We start from the raw sequence: 19824 nt of genomic DNA, 5'->3' as shown, positions 1-19824 counted from the left end.
ATGCTCTCAATTGGTGCTATTTAGCGTCTTTGCACAAGTGGTGAAGAATAGCATTTAGCAGTTTTTTTTTGAGAAAATAACTAGTCCCAGCAAATTTGGGGTACATGAAAATGGGTGCAAGCATGGTTAAAAATCGCTAAAGTGCGTTTTTAAAAAACGTAAAACACAAACCTTCAGCAAACACCTGCAATCCCAAAAAACATGGGGCATACTTGGGGGACCCCCTGGAGTCTATTTCGCTAGTTTTTAAGTTTGTCCCCCAACTTTTTTTTTTTTGCCCCCAAAATGAAAGTACTTTTTTGGGGTGTTCTAAAGTATTTTTTTTACGCAGTTTACTTTTGGAGGACTGTCCCAAGGCTGCAGGTGTGTTCCTGCAACTTTGCCCCCCAATTCTGCACTTTTTTCCACCTCCTTTCAGAGGCAAATTTTTCCTGCTGGTTACAAGGCGCAGACTTTTCGCACCGGCGAAAAGTCTTTGGAATTGAATACGGGGATAAAATCTCAAAATAAATAACAAGTAGAGTGGCGCTTATCAATCAGCAGCTGTTAAGGGGAGGTTGTTAATCTCGCTATAAAAATAAAGTGGATAACAACGCTAGTGTGGGACTAGACCTACTAATCCCACACTAGTGGGGAAAAAATCTCGCCTGGCAAAATGACATCACCAGCGAGAACTTTTTGCCGATCTCGGCTTTTCGCCGGCAATTGAATACGGCCCTATATGGTACATTAATATACATAGTGCGCGTTAATTTGCACTGGCCTGTTTTAGTTACCATAACACTTTTTATTTACCTAATTTTTCTGCCGAGCCTGACAGTTTCACAGCACCGCAGCAGGGAATGGGTATGCAATACCGACAGCGGCATCCCGACCGTGCAAGTAGAACCCCCCTCTTAACAGCCTAACCCTCCCCCCTAGGGGTGCCTAACACTAACCTCCCTCCCCCAGACCTAACCCCGCTACACTTCCTAAACCTAACCCTCCCCCCTGCGGCTAATGCTAAGGGTGCCCTGGACTTACCTCGTTTGGGCTGGTGTCGGGATTATTATTCTCCTTTATTTATATGGTGCCACAAGTGTTCCACAGCTCCTTACAATGTACACAAATAATTTGACAAGTGACTTACAGTACAATACAATACAGGACAAGGAAAATATACATTGCTACATTAGTGACCATAACAACTAGATATGCAACAGAGCATAAGCAACCAAGTGTTGGTTGCCCTAGTGAGGGGGTAAGAAGTAGATGAAAGGAGAAGCACAAGAGGGTAGAGGGCCCTGCTTGTTGGAGCTTACATTAATACAGACGCCTATCTTAAATCCCTTGTCGGGATTCCCCTTTCGGTATGGAGACCGGTGGCTCTTATAACTACATTCCCCGCAGCAGGCCTGCTGTCCCGAGCTGTACACAGTACCGTGTACACAGACAGCATACAGCAGCCAGCCTGTAACCTGGGCTATACACAGTTCCAGGAACACAGCCAGCCTGCTGCCCCGAGCTGTACACAATACCAGGTACACATACAACAGCAGCACCCTGTTCTGATGCTTACAGGCAGCAAGACACCGCGGTCCGCAGCTCGCACTTTGCATCATGTGACTGCATCGGTCACGTGACCTAATGACGTCACAAGGTAGTTTTCTTGAAGGGTAACTAGACACTGGAAATTGAACAGCTATGAACATGACGTCACTACTTGCCCGCCCATTTAGCCTCAAGATCGTACAGTACATGGAGATGCGATGTTTCCACTGTCCGCTAGGTGGCGGCCAATCGTAGATATATAACATTACTCGCAGCCGATGCGCCCAGAGTCTAGATAACCATCAGTGAGTTAGCTATCGACGATCACCATCGATGGTGTGTAACCATTGACAGGAAAGCCATCGATGATTCTACACACGGATGGTCAGCCCTGTTCTAGTAGTTCTTGGGCAATGGGCCAATCAGGTTAAGGGGCGGGGATTCGCGGGGCACACCGGGGGCGGAGCTATGAGCAGTGTCCTGGCTCCAGAGATAAAATATAAATAAATAAAAAAAATACATCGTGGGGGCTCTGAGCCATCGATGGCGGAGAATCATTGGATCACCGCCCATCGATTGAAAAACCATCGACCAGCGGTGGTTAACCATCAATGTTTGAGGATCATCGATGGTCGATGGCCACCCCCCGGATACCTAACGGAGCTCTCGGCGGCTTTGGTGTGACTGCTGGAGACTGGTCAGTGCCTGCAGTATAACCCCGGAAGATCTTGTTCTTGTATATCTGGACTGACAGGTCAGTGATATCTCCATAGTGTATGTATCGTCTATCACCTTGCATAGTCGTTTCGCTACAACGCACGGTATATAGATACTTGGCTAACTAATCACATCACACCTCTGTACGTATGATATTACTATACTGGAGTCTAATAATCACATATCAAACTTCTGTTTGTATCCTATTAGTACACTGGGGTCTTAAAGCTAATAGCAGGTTTTGTAGGGAGGGGATTCCTTATATGCCCTGCAACTATATAATTTTATATATACCTTTTCACAAAATGCAGGCACTCCAATTTACATGTAGGTATCAAATTGCTGCAGTGCTCAGCTCACAGGATACATGTAGACACAAATTGGCGGTACTCTCAGCGGTCTTAAACAGATGCACGGGCACACACTGCATAGCATCAACATTTAACGTTTCGGAAGTTTATTCCGTCATCAGGATACAAAAGAAGTGTACAAAATGTGACAATATATAGGTTACTGAAGTGATCATCTAACAGGAAAGAAGTGTTCAATATTGCAGAAGATATTCCTGTGGTGCCGAGACCCCATCACTTTTAAAATATATATATATATATATATATATATATATATATATACACACATATACATATACATACATACACTCTTAGACAGCAGGCAGCACTCCTCTGGTTCAATAATCAGGCAAAGAGAAACTTAGTTACTGCAACGTTTCAGATGCTTTATTGCATATTTCATCAAGGCATGAGTACAAATAGTGATAAAATATTACCTTATAAAAGAAGCCCCAGTGTCTAATGAACCAACCAGCACACAACGCCGGGAGCTGGTTGGTTCATTAGATACTGGGGCTTCTTTTATAAGGTAAGATTTTGTCACTATTTGTACTCATGCCTTGATGAAAGATGCAATAAAGCATCTGAAATGTTGCAGTAACTAAGTTTCTCTTTGCCTGATTATTGAACCCGAGGAGTGCTGCCTGCTGTCTAAGTATATGTCTATTTGGTCTCTGCATTTGCCGTGGCTCCCTGGATTAGTGCACCCCGGTTGCTGGACTGTTTATATGGAGTGCCGATCTACAAAACGTGTGTGTGTGTAATATACACACCCTCAAACAAGACCAGTTCCGTTAGGTCTAATATACTCTGCTCCTGGACTTCACTCTTAATTTATGATTGCAGACACCTGTGCTGAAGCACCTGTCTCATCAATTACCTAGTTCAACATCGGTGACTGCAATCGTTACTTAGATGGGAAGTCATGAAGCAGAGTGTTTTGTACCTAATGGAAGGGGTCATGTTGAAGGGTAAGGTATATATATTTTAGATCACGCCTCTGTAAGTGTTTATATTACTGGGGGCTTATAGTTTAGGGGTAGGCCACCTCCGGCACTCCAGCTGCTGTGGAACTGCACATCCCAGGAATGCCTTGCCATAGTTTTAGCATGCTCTAATGCTGGCCATACACTAGTGCGATTTCAGGCCGATTGTCAAATTTTCGACGCGTCGTACGATGAATCGTGTGGAAATCGTGTATTTTTAGGTAGGGTACGATCCGATGCATGCTCCCGCTGCTCTTGAAACGTATCCTATGATCAGATGTGCAGCCCATCATATCTATCATTATCGTATGCAGATTGTGCCGTGTATTTGTGCATGCAATGCATCGTGCGTCCAACTGACATCATTTCAGTGACATTTTGAAGAAGTTTGTGTTCTTTCAAAGACCTTCCCTCCTAAACTGCAGATCGATCGTATTGTGAGATCGTATATACATCATGGGCCAAATGTAATAGGGTGAGAGTTTAGAAAAGTGAGAGTTTCTGACACTTTTTAAACTTTGCCAATGTAATAGAGCCCAAAAACAAAGTAACAGAGTGAACTTGCATGTTTTTTCAGACTTAAAAAACTCTCACGATTTAAAATCTCATTCAGATGTTTTCCCATTTTAAAGATAAAACTCAACCAATGTGAGAGTTTACTGCTAAACTCTCACATTTTCTAAACTCTCACCCTATTACATTTGGCTCCATGTGTCAATCAGGTGGCCGGCGCTGCCAGAGAGTTCAAGGGAAATCGTGGTCTTATCTTATGCTGGTCGTACTAGAGTATGGCCAGCAAAACTGTGGGCATGGCATGCTGGTATATGTAGTTCCACAGCCTACCCCTGTTCTAGATAATGGGGTAGATGTACAAAGCCCAGAAGCGGTATCAGCGCACGTTATGTGCGCTGATACCGCTTCTCCCTGATGTATGATTGGGGGTCTGGGCGGTAAATGACAGGGGCGCTGCTGTCCACAAGATAGCAGCGCCAATTGGCAGGGCCATATATGAACGGTCATACCGCATGACCGTTCGGCCAGCTGTAGCTGTCGTTATCGACAGCTACAGCCTGGCGCTAGCCTATCCCCACAGCAGGGACAACGCTGCCCCTGCTGCGGTGGCTGCCGGCTCCAGGCTGCACGCAGGGATCTCGCGATACTTGCGAGATCCCGCGCATGCTCAGTGGAGCCGGCCGGGACAGAGACACAGCGCATCAGCACTGGCCGATGAGATGTTCTTACATCTCATCGGTAGTGCTTCCTGCTTCGCCTCGGTGAAGCGGGAAGCGTTATAGTGGCACGTTAAGTGCCGCTATCATACATCTACCCCATTGTTACATGTCACGCCTCTGTATGTATCATATAATTATACTGGCATAACTAATGTTAAATATCACACCTCTGTATGTATCATATTATACTGGCATCTTATAACTTATATTACATGACACACATCTGTATGTATGTTATTAAGTGTCTCATAACTAATATTGCATATCGCACCACTGTGCATTTTTTTTAATTTTTTTTAATTTTGGGTCTTACAGATGAATAATATGTAACATTAGCTATATCATTACTATTTGTATTATACTGGTATTATAATATTACATGGCACAATTCTATATCATATTCTCATACTGGGGTCTTACAAATCAACATAAGATGTTACATCTCTGTATCACTTTATAATGGGGTCTTATAAGTACAGGTTGAGTCTCCCATATCCAAATATTTTGAGCATGACTGAGATAGTGAAACCTTTGCTTTTTGATGGTTCAATGTACACAAACGTTGTATTGTATAAAATGACCTGCAGGCTTTGTGTATAAGATGTATATGAAACATAAATGCATACTGTGTTTAGATTTGGGTCTCCGTCCCAAGATATCTCATTATGGTATGCTAATATTCCAATATCCAAAATATACCTGGTCCCAAGCATTTTGGATATGGGAGACTCAACCTGTAATATTAAATGATACAAACTCACTGCTCCTCTATACTGCATTATTATACTGGCTATAGTACCCTCCACTTTTCTGTCACATTTTTTTATTAAATAGTTTTACACAGTGCTATTAAATAGTTGTACCAGTCATTTATTCCTGTCACTTTACTTATACATACAGATACTAGAAATGTCTAACCTGTTGTAGTGTTCATTCTAGGTCTGGCGCCGCACCTAGAAAGGGCACTGTATCGCGTGTCCGAATAGGGGGCACCTCTTAAAGACTTCTAATCACTCTTGGGAGGGCTGCCCTCAAGTTCTCCTCTCTATGTGAATAGATGCGGGTGGTGATCGCTGCACAGCTATTTTTCCCACCCATGGGACACTGCGGACAGTTTTTAGCTGAGCACCGCCAAAAGGGCAGGGTGCGGCGCCCTGCTAAAACAGCCTAGCGGAAATGCTACTGTTGCGTTACTCTGATTTATGCTAAAGTCGCACGACTAATATTACAATATAGTGAAACATACAGATTTATGCTATCACATTACTCTGGGTCGCAGACTACTTATATAATAATAGTGCGTAGAAACTCTATTTAAGATCACATTATTACATTACTCCTATTTATATTCTAGTTATTTATATTATACCAATGCATGTAGACATTTGCATGACATTATTATATTACACTTACTGATTGCACACTTACATTATGTAATTTCACAAATAGATAGTCTGTTACATTATTTCTGACATTACATCCGTTCTACTTGCACAATTATAAGGTAATATAATTATAGCAAACTCCCTGTTCTGTTAAACGGGACTCCTGTTTTCCACACTAACATCTCTTATTATATTATATAGCGGTAAACTACAATAATCAGTTTGGTTTCTTCTTCAGGATTTATAACGTTACCACTGGGAATATTTGTTGAAGCTACAGGAAGTGTCATATGACTGATCACACTGCTCCCTGCTCTCTTTCAGATAAGATGCTGTTTAGGTAAGATTTAGCAACATGTGAAATGCTTGATGTGGCTTATTCTTTGTTGTTATCTGTACCTACCTCACATTCCCGAGATCTGTTGCAGACATAACATTTGAAAAGCAATTAAATTACAACCATTAAGGTAGAAGGCTTGTTCCTTTCACAATACAGACACAGTGGGCTTTATTTTCGAAGCAGCAACATTTGTAAACTGCTGCTGCTACCTGGTGGGTTGCAGGTGAAAATCTAAAACTGCACCCGCAGTCAGTGTAAAGCCTGGAGTGCTTTACACTAACTGGTGAAGATGTAACCTGACCTGCAGTGTGCCATTGCATTTAGTGGTTAGCTGCAGTTTCAGCTCTATCATGGAGTAAAATTGCTGTCACTCACAATGGTGGAGCTAATAATTTGACAGATTTATGTGTTTACTGGAATACACACATGCAGTCTATGGAACTAAATGTCTGAGCAACTTTATAGCACAAAGGTTAGTCACCAATATGCATCCTGCTCAGTCCCCACATCCACAGCATATGCTGCAGCTATGACGAAAAAGGAAACTTATTCACTTCCATCTCACCAAAAAGTAATCTGTAAGTGGAGGAATGTCATATTCAGCCTCACTTGTGAATCCACGGTCAGTACTCCCAGGACATGCCTCCATTTCACTTTCACAACAGTATGAAATACTCACTCTTAAAAATGGGTCAGATTTGATCAAATTATACCAAAGAAAAAAGAGTAACGTCTTCAAAGATTATACACTCAAATGATAGCAATGATAATTCCACAAGATAAAATAGAGAAAACCCTAGTCTTAACTCATCCCGTATACTGAGTTATGCTTTCACAAATCTAAGGACCTATGTACAAAGAATTTTGAAAGTGCAGCAATTTTGTTTGCAATATACATTGCAGCAGGGATAATTATTTTTTACATGATTATCCTTGCTATGTACTAAATGTAACTTTCAGGGACAACAGTAGCGTTAACTTCTGTCAATGCGAGTTGCATTTTTTCAGGGTATCAAAGGAGTCTTTCACACTTTTGAAAGACTCCACCTGCTCATGCATATAGTGTCAGATCCCGGAGGCTACAGGAGAGGAATCGTAAGATCCCTCTCCTCCGAATTTACCTCCATAGGCATAAAGCAGTTTACGCCATCTGAGGATGGTTTAAATCAAAAAGTTTGGTACATAGGGGTCAGACTACAGTCCCCATTGATCATAATGGGGACTGAGGTCTGCAGTAGTAGTTAGCCTTTAGCAGAAGATTTCTGTGAAATCTGCATTTGGCTGTTCTTGCATAGCGGTGGTGCATAAAATTATGCAGATACTGCAGTTGCTGCATAATTTTCTGAAATACCTGCTTGATAAATAGGCCTAGTCTAAATAGGCCTAGTCTCTCAACCCCCTTGAAGAATTTAACAATATTATTATTGTTACATTTTATTTATAGGGTGCCACAAGTGGTCTGCAGTGCCCTACATACAGTACAGGGTTCACAGAAACTTACTTTACAATACAGTAACCAAAAGCCAAACAGAACACAAATAACACCACAATTCTCCATACACAATACAGCTGGGAAGGTGAAGGCTGTCATTAAAGTGCTTGAGAAGAGGGCTGTGAGACATTAGGGAGGAGGACCCTGCTCCTAGGAGCTTACAATCTATGGATGGACATGATGGAATGCAGTTATTTTTAATATTTAGTCAGCCTCAATATATATTTAGTCCAGCTTCATATATAAAAAAATACAGTAAACATCACTTTTGTACCTCAGCCTAAAGACCAAATATGTATGTCATATCATGGAACTTGAAAACGATTTCTTTTTTCTTATTTAAGAAAGTAACTATCCACACGTATTCATACACTGAGTACTGGGTCAGGGGTAGATGGCTAAAGATGGAATATTACCAATGTGTTGCAACCTATATTGCAGGTTTTATGGCTGACCCAATGGTGATTTATTGTGATGACAATATGTCCCTGTAACTGCAAGCAATGAGAGACTGTTAACAGGGAACTCACATAGGTTAGCATATCTGTATCCGATCAGATTATAGCTGTGATCCTCTTAGACATAGGGGAGCTTTTTTCCCGTATTAGCCTTTCAGACTACATAAGACTGTAATAATCTATACTTAAGTCAAAAATAGCAATAAAATGTTAGAAATCATATTGTACAGTACTTCCCCAAAGATGACCAATTGAACATAAATGTAAACACAATTTATGTTATAGTAGGGATCGCGCTCTCTTTAGTGAATGTTGTAGATTGGACCCCACTTGCAGAAACACTGTGAGTGAAATAATGCAGACTGGATATATACCAAGGGGGATGTACAAAGTAATTTATTGATGTCACTCGCAGCATAGTGAGGACTAGCTGTTTAAAATACATGCATGTGGCAGTTAGTAATTTGCGTGGTTTATGCAGGTGAACATGTGCAGGTGGTGGGGAGAGATGGGGGGGGGAGGGGAATGGACAGGCACTGGACAGATGGATCGTGCAGGGGACAGTCCAGTGACGTGACTAAGTGTGCAGGGGAGGGCGTCCCGCACCCCACTGCACTGAGCAGCTGATAGTAGTTATGAGCTGTTAGTATCACAAAGTCAGGGTTGAGGTATAACAAGTCTAGATGACAGTCTTGGTGAGGCCTCATCTTATCTTCTTTCTTGGTCCGGGTCCTGGTATCTTCTTTTGGCAGTCTTCATCCACTCCTGCTATAGCCGTTGGTCAGACCGTGTTCCAGCGTGCGCCTTCAGTGCGGCTGCTGGTTGGTCTCCACAGTATCTCTAGCCTTCCTCAGGGAGTTGTGAGTAGCGCCATCTTGGAGATGGGAATATATAGAGTCCTGTGGGCGGGAAGTCTGTAATACGTCACTGGGCTGTTAGGGGTTGTCATGGTAACGATCGGGCCGCACTGCTGTCCAGAGTGAGAATGGCAGGTTATTTGGATTGTCTAAATAAGGTCACCAGGGCAACTGAATAATGTGAATGAACCTGCATGGTGCTTAAGCATAATATAAAGCAGCGAACAGGGGAATAAAGGCGGTTGTCCTTAAGTTAATTGAATGAAAATAAAAAATAAAAACATGGGTAAACTGAAGTTTAAAAAGGAATGTAAATGGGTGCAGTCCATACTTGTTGATGGCTATAGGACTGGCAATATATAGGAAAGACGTTTGTATATATAAATACAGTAAGAGGGGTTGGTGTTGAATAATCAATACCGGTTATTGAGGAGTGGTATACATTATATGAGAATAAATAAATTAAATTAACTTGATTAGAATAAGAATTAAATTAATTCTCTCTCTCTCTCAATAAAGAATGATGAATATAGGTGATGATTGCCAAATGATATTCTTGTTATTATTAATTAATCATGGCCATAGTAATGTGCCAAGTATGGTGTAATGTGCCAAGTATGGTGGTGCAGCACCTGTGTACATCATGCCGTATGAAAATGGCGCTGGTACCGATGTGGGGTAGATGCATAATCGAGGGGATAACACTAATTGTTTTAATGGACATATATGCACTGCATTGGTTCTTAGCCTGTAATGACCATTTTTACCTCATTCTCCAAATTGAGTCCATGTGGGGCAAGTGAATTCAGTTCTATCATCAATTTTAGCTCCTCTTTATTAATATTTTTGTCATAGTTTCCCCCTCTCCAATTCTTGGGTACTAATTTTATTCCTATGTAGTCGAGACCTGTCGGGTCTTGATTGTGTTGATCCTTATAATGTTTGGACAGGCTGTGGGTTTCCAGTCCTCTTCTGATGTTTCTAATGTGTTCAGAAACTCTCACCTTTAATTTCCTTTTTGTTCTTCTCACATATTGTTTTCCACATTGACATGTGAGGAGATAAATCACCCCCATGCTGTTACATGTAAGATGATCTTGAATTTTATATGTTTTTTGTTTCAGGTTGGAGTTGAAGAGGCATCCTTTTTTTGGTGGAAATTGGGTTTAATTTACATGCTTGGCATGATCCACAGTAGTGGAAACCTGGGGTCAGTTGTTGGCCTGTCAGTGTCTTCTGTGTAAATGTCTTACTCTTTATATGATTCCAAGTTTTTGTTGCAAGTTTGGTGCTCTCCTAAAGGTCAATCTAGGTCTGAGTGGTAGCAGGTCATTAAGGACTTCATCCTCTAAGAGGATGTGCCAGTGTTTTTGGATGATTCTGTTCAGATGCTTATAATCCTTACTGAATTGGGTGATGAAGGCAGTGTTTGTTGTTTTTTGTGCAGTGTGGCCGGTTGTGTATGACAGTAAAGGTTCTCTTTCCTCTCTTTCTACTTTTTCAAAAGCAGCCTGAACTATTTCTGGTTTGTAGCCTTTGTTCACGAACTGTTGTTTCATCAGCTGCCCTTGTGCTTGGTAGTCTGATGTTTTACTGCAATTCGTTCTGACTCGTTTGAATTGGCCTAGGGTGATATTGTCTAACCAAATCGGGTGATGTCCGCTTGTTGAGAGTATACAGCTGTTGACGTCTACTTTCTTTTGGTATGTTCTGGTTCCTATCTTCCCGTGTTCAATGTATAGGGTTATGTCTAAAAAGTTAACTTCCGCCTTGCTATAGTTGGTTGTAAAAGAGAGGTGGTTATCATTGTTATTGATGTAATTGAGAAATTGTATGAGTACATTTTCTTCCCCCTTCCATACAAACAGTACGTCGTCTATATAGCGACGCCAGAGGACCAGGTTTGCCCCGAATTTGTGTTCTGACCAGATGTTAAGGTCCTCCCACCTACTGAGAAATAGGTTGGCGTAACTCGGGGCAAACCTGGTCCCCATCGCTGTCCCAGTGTCCTGTCTGTAAAATGAGCCCTCAAACCAAAAATAGTTGTGTTGTAATATAAACAGTATGCATTCAGTTATGAATTGAATCTGTTGCGAGTCCATGTCTACATCCTGTTGCAGGAAATGTTTAACGGCATCTGTTCCCTGTTGGTGGTCTATAACCGTGTAGAGTGATGTTATGTCACTTGTGCATAGCCAGTAATCTGTATGCCATTCTAAGTTCTCCAAATATTTTAGGATATCAGTGGTGTCTCTTATGTGAGATTTCTGATTTCGTACATGGGTCTGTAAAAAGTGGTCTATATACTGGGACAAGTTGCTGGTCAAGGAGTCTATGCCTGATATTATTGGGTGCCCTGGTGGGTTGGTAATACTTTTGTGGATTTTGGGCAAGTAATATATAACGGGAATTACTGGATGAGAATTGTCCAAATAATTATATTCTTTTTCCATCAGGATGCCTCGGTCACGGCCTTTTTGTAGTAAATCCCGAAGTTTAGTTTGGTATTGTTTGGTTGGATCTGTAGGTAATTTCGTGTAAGTTTTTATGTCGCTTACTAATCTGGTGCATTCTGTAATATAGTCTTGTTTGTTAAGTAAGACTCAACCTCCTTCCTTATCTGCTGGCTTAATGACTAGGTCGTTATTGGTGCTTAGGTCTTTTAATGCTTGTCTCTCTTTCCTAGTGATGTTCATGTTTACGGGTTGGGGCTTAGTGACTAGTTTATCAATGTCTTTGGTGACTAGTTTCTCAAATGTCTCTATCAATGAATCCTTTAGATGTAATGGGTAAAAAGTGGAAGATGGTTTGAACTCTGTATGTTTAAATTTATCGCTTTTCTGTTGCGTGTCTGTGCGTGTGCATGGATTTTTGCTGGTATTTTGCTAGTGTTATTTTTCTGGTAAAGTGATGCAAATCTAAATAAGTTTCGAATTTGTTAAGGCCTGTAGTGGGTGCAAATTTCAGACCTTTATCTAACAAAGTAATGTGTTCCTTTTCCAGCTTCATGTTGCTTAGGTTAAATATGCCTGTTCCTATGGCCTTGGTGTTAGATGTTTTTGATGTTCCTGACTTTTGGGATGTTTTGCTTGACTCTCCTCTGCATCCCCTTCTAACTCGTCTAGTTTCCTTTTGGTCTGTGATAGTTGTATCTTTCCGCAGGCTAGTGCGCCTGCTTCCAGCTCTAAAAATTGAGTGCCCCATGTCTGTGTGCTGATACCCTGATTGCATTACAATGGGTCTATGTCTCTAGGTGTTAATTGATCTTGGTCTATATTGGTGACGCGTAAAGTTGCCCCAAAATCAATAGACTGTCTTGCTAAATGATCGTAAGCAGGATCCTCGCAGATGCTGTAGGTAGAGAAACTGGTGTCTGCTGTAGTGTCAGCCTCTGATTCCAATTCCTCAGTTAGTAATGTGTCTTTCTTGATCGTTTTGTCTGTCTGATGTATTTGCGTCATGTATTGTTGGTACGTTAATTTTAACTTTTTTTATGGTGGAGTACTGGTTGTTGAATTAAATGCAGTGGGTAGTGGATGTTTCTTTGTTAGGTTATGAGTTTTCGTTTGACCAATGATCGTTTTTTTGTTTCCTTTTTTGTGGTTTATCCCGTGCCTCTTACCTATTTTGTCACGAATAATTTTTGAGGTTTTTAGGAGTATAATATCTTCTTCATGTTTCTATTTTTGGTTAAGTTCTCCAAGTGTATGAATTCCTTATCTTCCTTGTACTTGTCAAGTTCTTCATAAATAGTATTGATCTCTCTTTCTAATGTTTGTAGTTCATTATTTTGTGTTTCTATAATTAATTCAATGAGTTTTTTAGAGCAGTCTTTTAGTATTGTTTCCCATTTTGGTATAAACGTGGGATCAGCGGTTTTGTGTGCAGGTGTCGTTTTTACTTGTAGCCCTTTGGGTATCAAGTTGTTGTCTATATACTGTGATAGGATCACTGGTAAAGTGGTCTGTGGCACGGACATTTATCCCAGATTCCTGTCCTATGTGTTTAAAATCCCCAGGAGAAAGTCTGCAGTGTAGCAGGCTTGAGTTTCGGCTTTTTTGAAAAGCCGGTTTGGGACCTGGGGGTTGTGGGTGAGAGGAGAGGGAGGGCTCCACCCATGGCCACTCCGGGTTTTGGTTCTCGCAGCCTGGTAACAGGCTTGATTGGGTTCCCACCTGAGGGTTGCCAATATAGGCCTAGTGTGTTGAGGGCTGATTGTCTCACCTGGGAGAGCAGACAGGGAGTTTGCTCAGAGACACTTGGAAAACCTATCTGTGAGTGTTGTGCTGTGCTTTGTTGCTGGCGAGGGTATTAGGCCCTGCCAGGTTCTGGTAGTGAGGGAACTACCTGTGAAGTTAGTGCCCCGACAGGGCTAGGATTTATATTTATGTTTTCTTTATGTTTCTGACATTGTACAATAAAGACTGGCGCCGACCAGCTTGTACTTGCATCCAGACTGGTGTGCTGCTTCCCTGCTGCTGTGTGTGTGTGTAAGGAAGGAGTCCTCTACCCAGGAGAGGGACCCCCTAACCTAACTGTGTCACAATACCAATTAAGGGTTTTATTGGTCCACCATATTTTTGTTTCTTTATTAATTAATTTCTCTAATTTAAGGAAATCATCACAAAATTTTGTGGTGTTAATCTGTGTATCGGTGTCTTTATCTAATTTTATGAATACTATTTCTGCCCTATTGGCTCTATCTGATCTAATGTCTAGAAGCCCCATATACCAAGAGGAGCAGCCAAAGAGGGGGGAAGTAGGCTGTATGTAGAGGGAGATCACGTAGATCCGTTTCTCGGCGCTCGCTGTAGGTACCAGAAGCAATTGATGTGAGTGCTGCAGATCCCTATGTTTAGATACCCCAATCTAAACTAGTGTGATAAATGACCAATTGAACATAAATGTAAACACAATTTATGTTATAGAAGGGATCGCGCTCTCTTTAGTGAATGTTGTAGATTGGATACCACTTGCAGAAACACTGTGAGTGAAATAATACAGACTGGATATACACCAAGGGGGATGTACAAAGTAATTTATTGATGTCACTTCCCCAAAGATGTTACTGTCCAATTGCCATTTTTTTTGTAAACAGAAAGTTGTTAATGTGGCAGCAGTTTTCCAAAAAAAAAACAAAAAAAAAAACCTGTAAAATCCAAGTTTTTTTTACATATTGGAGAGTTTCCTCTCAATCATCTATATAAATTGTAAAAGTTTCATGAGATCATCAGAACTGGAAATATAGTTGTGATGGTGAAAGGAAGATGTCATATACTTTTCATCAATAGTATTGCCTGTGCCTATCTACCAACATCTCCAAAATGAGATGGGACAAGACCGCATGGAGGTGGTACTCGTGGTCACACACCAACCCACCCCCAAAAAATGCAATTTTTGTTTTTATGCTGCATGCTGTAGAGCAGTGTTTTTCAACCACTGTGCCATGGCACACTAGTGTCAAGTGTGCCGTGGCGGTCAGCTCAGCGCACTTGTACTGTAGTGTGTTTTATTCCCGAGGAGGCCAATGTAGTGTGTTTTTATTCCTGTAGAGGCCAGTGTGTGTGTATATTTTTATGTGGGAGCCAATGTTTGTTTTTTCATTGGTCACGCACACCGTATAGCCGGGTAGTGTGCCTTGGCAATTTTAAAATCTTGTGTAGTGTGCCTCCAGTTGAAAAGGTTGAAAATCACTGCTGTAGAGGCACTACTAAAAAGCATTCCTCCCAATTCCCCACAAATCAGGACAAATCTCATGGGACAGGATGGCGGCACATCCCTCCAAAATCGCGATGGTAGGGATGTATGTGTGAAGACACTGCAGGAAGCAACAGAAAAATGTTTTGCACTCATTTACAAAGGAAATATAAATACAACATTAAACATATCGTGTGGATATGACACACACTTTTTGTTATTGGTACTGTGACCGGATGACCTCGACTCGCCATCCGATCAGATTCGTTTTTATCCACACTGGATCTTGGGGTATAAGGGATTCCCTCTTACCATCAGTAACCACCTGTTACGGACTCTTCCCACTCCACTGGGGGTGTGTAACTTCGCTGCTACCACCAAACTCCTACCATCGGCGCTTGGAACAGCTTACGTACACCCCGGCTCCTACACTGGCACCTGGAACCATTTCTCCCAGGCTCCTACACTGGCACCTGGAATCGCATCTCCCAGGCTCCTACCATTGGCACCTGGAACCGCCTCTGCTGCGTATGCGTAGACAAGCTGCAGCCACACCTCCTGATTGGTGTCGGGTGATATCCTTCGCATTGGACCAGGCTCTGCACGGTAGCTGGCAAAAGGCTTGAGCTTGGAGACACTGGGCTCAATCCAGAACAGCCGGAGAACAGAGCGTTTGGCACAATTCTGTTATCGCAGGATTTAGATGTAGTCGTTGTAAAGGCAATTGGTGTATTGCTCAAAAAGTCTTCAGAAAGACTCTTCCCATTGGGCATACGGATGTTACAGCAGTTCATTCCTTCTTGATGTCCAAAAAGATACACACATACCAGGCCCACAGGCCTTCTTTTATGTTACTCCAATACACACTACCACAGGGGGAGGATGAAGGCCAGCAGCCCAAAGAGAGCTCCGGATCCCTTTGGACCTCCAAGGACCAAAGGTAAGTGCATTTTACTTTTAAATTTTACATTTAAAATACATTCAAAACTTTTTACATTGCATATGAAAATATGCACTCTGCCTGTGCCCAGCATCATTATGTTACACACTGCAGCACTGCAGCTCAGGACCTGCTTTCCTGGCTCAGTGCTGCACACACATTTTACAACATTTTATACATTTTAGATTACTTACAACTATCTATATGTGTTTGTGCTTTTAAACTGTGTCTATGCTGGGACTTCAACTCTTCTAGTGCTGGTGGTTTTGGAAGCTGCTCTCCCAGTCCCCCAGCACTCTACAGTACACCCAGTGCCCGGCACTCAGTGCTAGGCTCCCCCAGCCCTGCAGTCTGGGACTGCTGGGGTTCTCCCCTGGTGCATCACACCAGGGGTTAACATCCAAAATAACTGCAGCTGCTGGACTCTGTTCTGGCTGCAGCGTTAAAATGTTCCCCCTCAGCGCTGGGCTGCGGCTCACCTGGCCCCCCTCCTCCACACTAGTGTGTTGTGAGCCGGCGTTCCCAGTCCCCAGCGTGCGGTAACACTGTCTTTAGAGTGCTGGGGTGCCGGAAGCTAATCTCCCAGTCCCCAGCAGTCAGTGCACAGTCCTCCCGGTGCAGCGCACCAGGGGTTAACTAGCGCCACTCAGGGATCCGGCTAGCCTGGTCCCCCTGTGTGCCAGATAACCCAGTCAGCCCTGCTGCCTGTTGTAGTGCTGGGTGCCAGGAGCTAAGCTCCCGGTTCCCAGCGGTTGGCACAGAGCCATGCAGCCCTGGGACAGTCCCACCTGCAGTGGCTCTCCCTGCATTGCCGCACTGTGGAGCTGGGGCTCCATGAGCTAGGCTCCTGGTACCCAGCGTGGAGCACTCAGCGGCTTATTATCTCTAATCACCGGGGGTTAAAACATTCCGGTGGAGCGGGTCTGAGCGGCAGCAGATCAAAACGCATTACAAATATTTTTATTCATTTTTCAAAACACTCGGAGCCTAGTACCAATTAGTCTATTTAAATATGGCGCAGCAGCACGGGGTCAACCCCTCCAGTGCTGCTGCGGCTATTTTCCCCACGTGGTCGGGGTCTCCGGCCCAGGTACCTCTTATAAGGCAACTTAAATTCTAGATTTGCTCCCTTCTATCCTCAACTCTTCTGCATTTTGAATCTGGCACACTTAAAGAAAACACCAAAAAATAAAACATCTTGGGGTTTATTTCCGAAGTGCTGGGTTGTAAAACTTCTGTTCGTGTTTATGCCCGATATTTAAAAGGGCAGTGCTTTTACTAGCCGTCTTTACAACCCGACACTTCGTAAATAAACCCTCTTCATCCTGTTTTTTTAACGGGAAACAATAAAGTTTTTTTAAAGTATAACTCCATCAAGGATGTTGTTACCTTACTCCTGAAGTACTCAGGGCCTGATTCAGAGCCGGACGCTCTGACACAGCGCTCGTTGTGAATCAGGGCCGGGCATTTTTTTATTTTTTTCAGAACAGCCTCCTGGCTGCTCGCATAGCTGTAGGTGACCACCCACAGCTATAGCGAGTGGTCATGATGATGGTCGTGATGGTCAAGACCATCGCGACCATCGGGCTTGCGACAAGACCCTTGTGGTAGGGTCTCGTTGCCGCAAGCCCCAGAGAGCTTTCGGCTCTAACAGAGCCGAAAGCTCTCCCACTGACATCACTTGTGATGTCAGTGGGGCCGACCCCAGACGGTAGGCGTTCCCATGGCCCCGGCCCGCCCACCAAAGGGGGCGTGCTGTCACTCAACATCGATAGCACGCGAGACCCGTCGCTATTCGGGTTTCGCGCATGCACACGACGGAGCTGGCTCCGTCATGCGCACTGGCCTACCATCGACCCGGTTGAGAGCGCACAGCGCTTGCGACCGGGTCTGAATCAGGCCCTAAGGCTGGTATGTAACTCTTGGAGACTTCAGGGGAACTGAGAGAAGACTAGTGCTACTGAAAGTGACCTCATTGGCTGCCCGACAGCCAGACACACGACTCCAAATCCCGGCAGCATGTAAGCTGTGGAACCACTGACTGTGCTGTGAATAAGCAGGAAAACAAGGTAGGGGGAGAGCAGGGTTAACTAGAGTTATATTTGCCTTTACCATTGACATATTAACAAGGGACTACCTGGGAGCAAGAAAGCACATCCAGTTCACCCACAACCTAAAGCTAGAAACATAAATGGAATAGTAACAACCGCTGGATTTACAAGCACCTTGTGCCTGTTTTTATATATACATTTTGTAGCTTTAGATGTGTATGTTTGTCATGTGGTTTTAACATATGTTGACAATATCAGTGCCTTAACACAGCTTGTAACTCCACATTTAGCGCTAGTCATAGGTATATTACAATTTTATATAGTCACCCATTGGATTGAGCAGCTTATATATCATACCCAAGCGTGGACTACATCACCGTACCTATAAAGAAATTCATAGGTACACAGCAGCTAAATACCATGCAATCAACACTAATGACACGCAATCATGGGAATAACAACTTAGAACACATTTTTTTATGAACCAACCACCAATAGATATACCTGCAGAAGATGAAGGTTTCTGCAGCCAATTTTTAAAATTGGAAAAGAATTACAAGAAACAAAACAGTGGTGGGATACAACAACCCTAACAAAATACTTGGAAAATTACCTGATACCAAGATGATTACGAATTCTAAAGAACCCCGCGTTTGAACCCATCCAACTAGGTTTTAAAAAAAAATGGAACAACATCTTAGATACATGTTCAAAAAGTCTTATACAAGTAATAAGAGAGGACAGAAAAAATGTAAAATAAAAATTAAACGGTATATGCCTTTGAAAAAATTTTAAACCGTTGAAGAAAATGGATGATTACACAATCTAATTATCATGACAAGCAATAAAATAGAGAAATTAGAGGACAACATCATTAAACGGAAAAGGACAAATTCCACAGGGATTTGAAAGAACAAAAAGCCTCACAAACTATGAATGAAAGGAGACTACCTTGGAGAACACAAAATAAACACCATAATAAAGAGATTAGACCAAACAACGTAAACAAAACTAGAAACACATTCCAATACAAACAGAAATTATGGCAACAAAAAACAGTACATAATAGATATGACAAAAGAGTTACTAATAAAAGATAAACCAATAACACTAAAGAAGCCAAGAAAGTACCAATCATACAAAAAAGAACATTTTCAATAAATTAAAGAGAACATGTACAAGCTTATAATAACATAATTTCAACTGGGATCGTAAAGGGCAAAAACAAAGGAAGAAAATCTCTTGCGCACATTAATGAAGAAAGTTGGAACTATGACACCGAAGCCTGGAATATTAACAAGCAACAACACAAGAGAAGTCTAATTGAAGAGGAGGAGGATTTTTTAGATCTTCTGCGGAAGGCAGACAAGCCACCAGAACAAATGTACAAAAGAACAAAGAGGAACAGTCCATAAGGAAACAGGGAACAAAAGGAGGACAACAACATCAAAAGAAAAAAAGAGGACATTAGAAAACCTATGCACAGAGGAAATAAAGAGTCTTCAATCTGAGTAAAAAACCATTGATATAAAAACACATTGACCTCTCAAACAAGGGACTAAAATTCGCTCAACATTCTACAGTAAGTTTAATCTATACATTTACACTCACACACATTTTATATAACAACCAAGAATTGTACGGTACGGGATGCTGGCGGTCAGAATACCAGCAGTGGCATCTCGACAGTCCGAATCTCGACCCAATTAGGTAACTGCTCTAACCCTCCCCTCTAACCATCCTTTCCCACAGCTTAACCCTAACCCTCCCCCTAGTGCCTAAACCTAAC

The 19824-nt window shown here is 42.4% G+C and overlaps 1 protein-coding gene across 1 annotated transcript in view; it reads left to right on the top strand.

The window, feature by feature from the left end:
• The first annotated feature begins 2155 nt into the window (after window positions 1-2155).
• LOC148522834 (kelch domain-containing protein 10-like) overlaps window positions 2156-19824 on the top strand; it is a 65708-nt gene continuing 48039 nt past the window's right edge. The window contains exons 1-2 of the mRNA XM_088473648.1: window positions 2156-2284; window positions 6439-6540. The gene's annotated coding sequence lies outside the window, so the exon portion shown is untranslated. The remainder of the gene's footprint in view (window positions 2285-6438; window positions 6541-19824) is intronic.

Source organism: Taudactylus pleione, unplaced genomic scaffold (assembly GCF_031769625.1).
Source record: "Taudactylus pleione unplaced genomic scaffold, aTauple2 ptg000138l, whole genome shotgun sequence".
NCBI lineage: Eukaryota > Metazoa > Chordata > Amphibia > Anura > Myobatrachidae > Taudactylus > Taudactylus pleione.
This window is presented reverse-complemented; position numbering and strand designations above follow the sequence as displayed.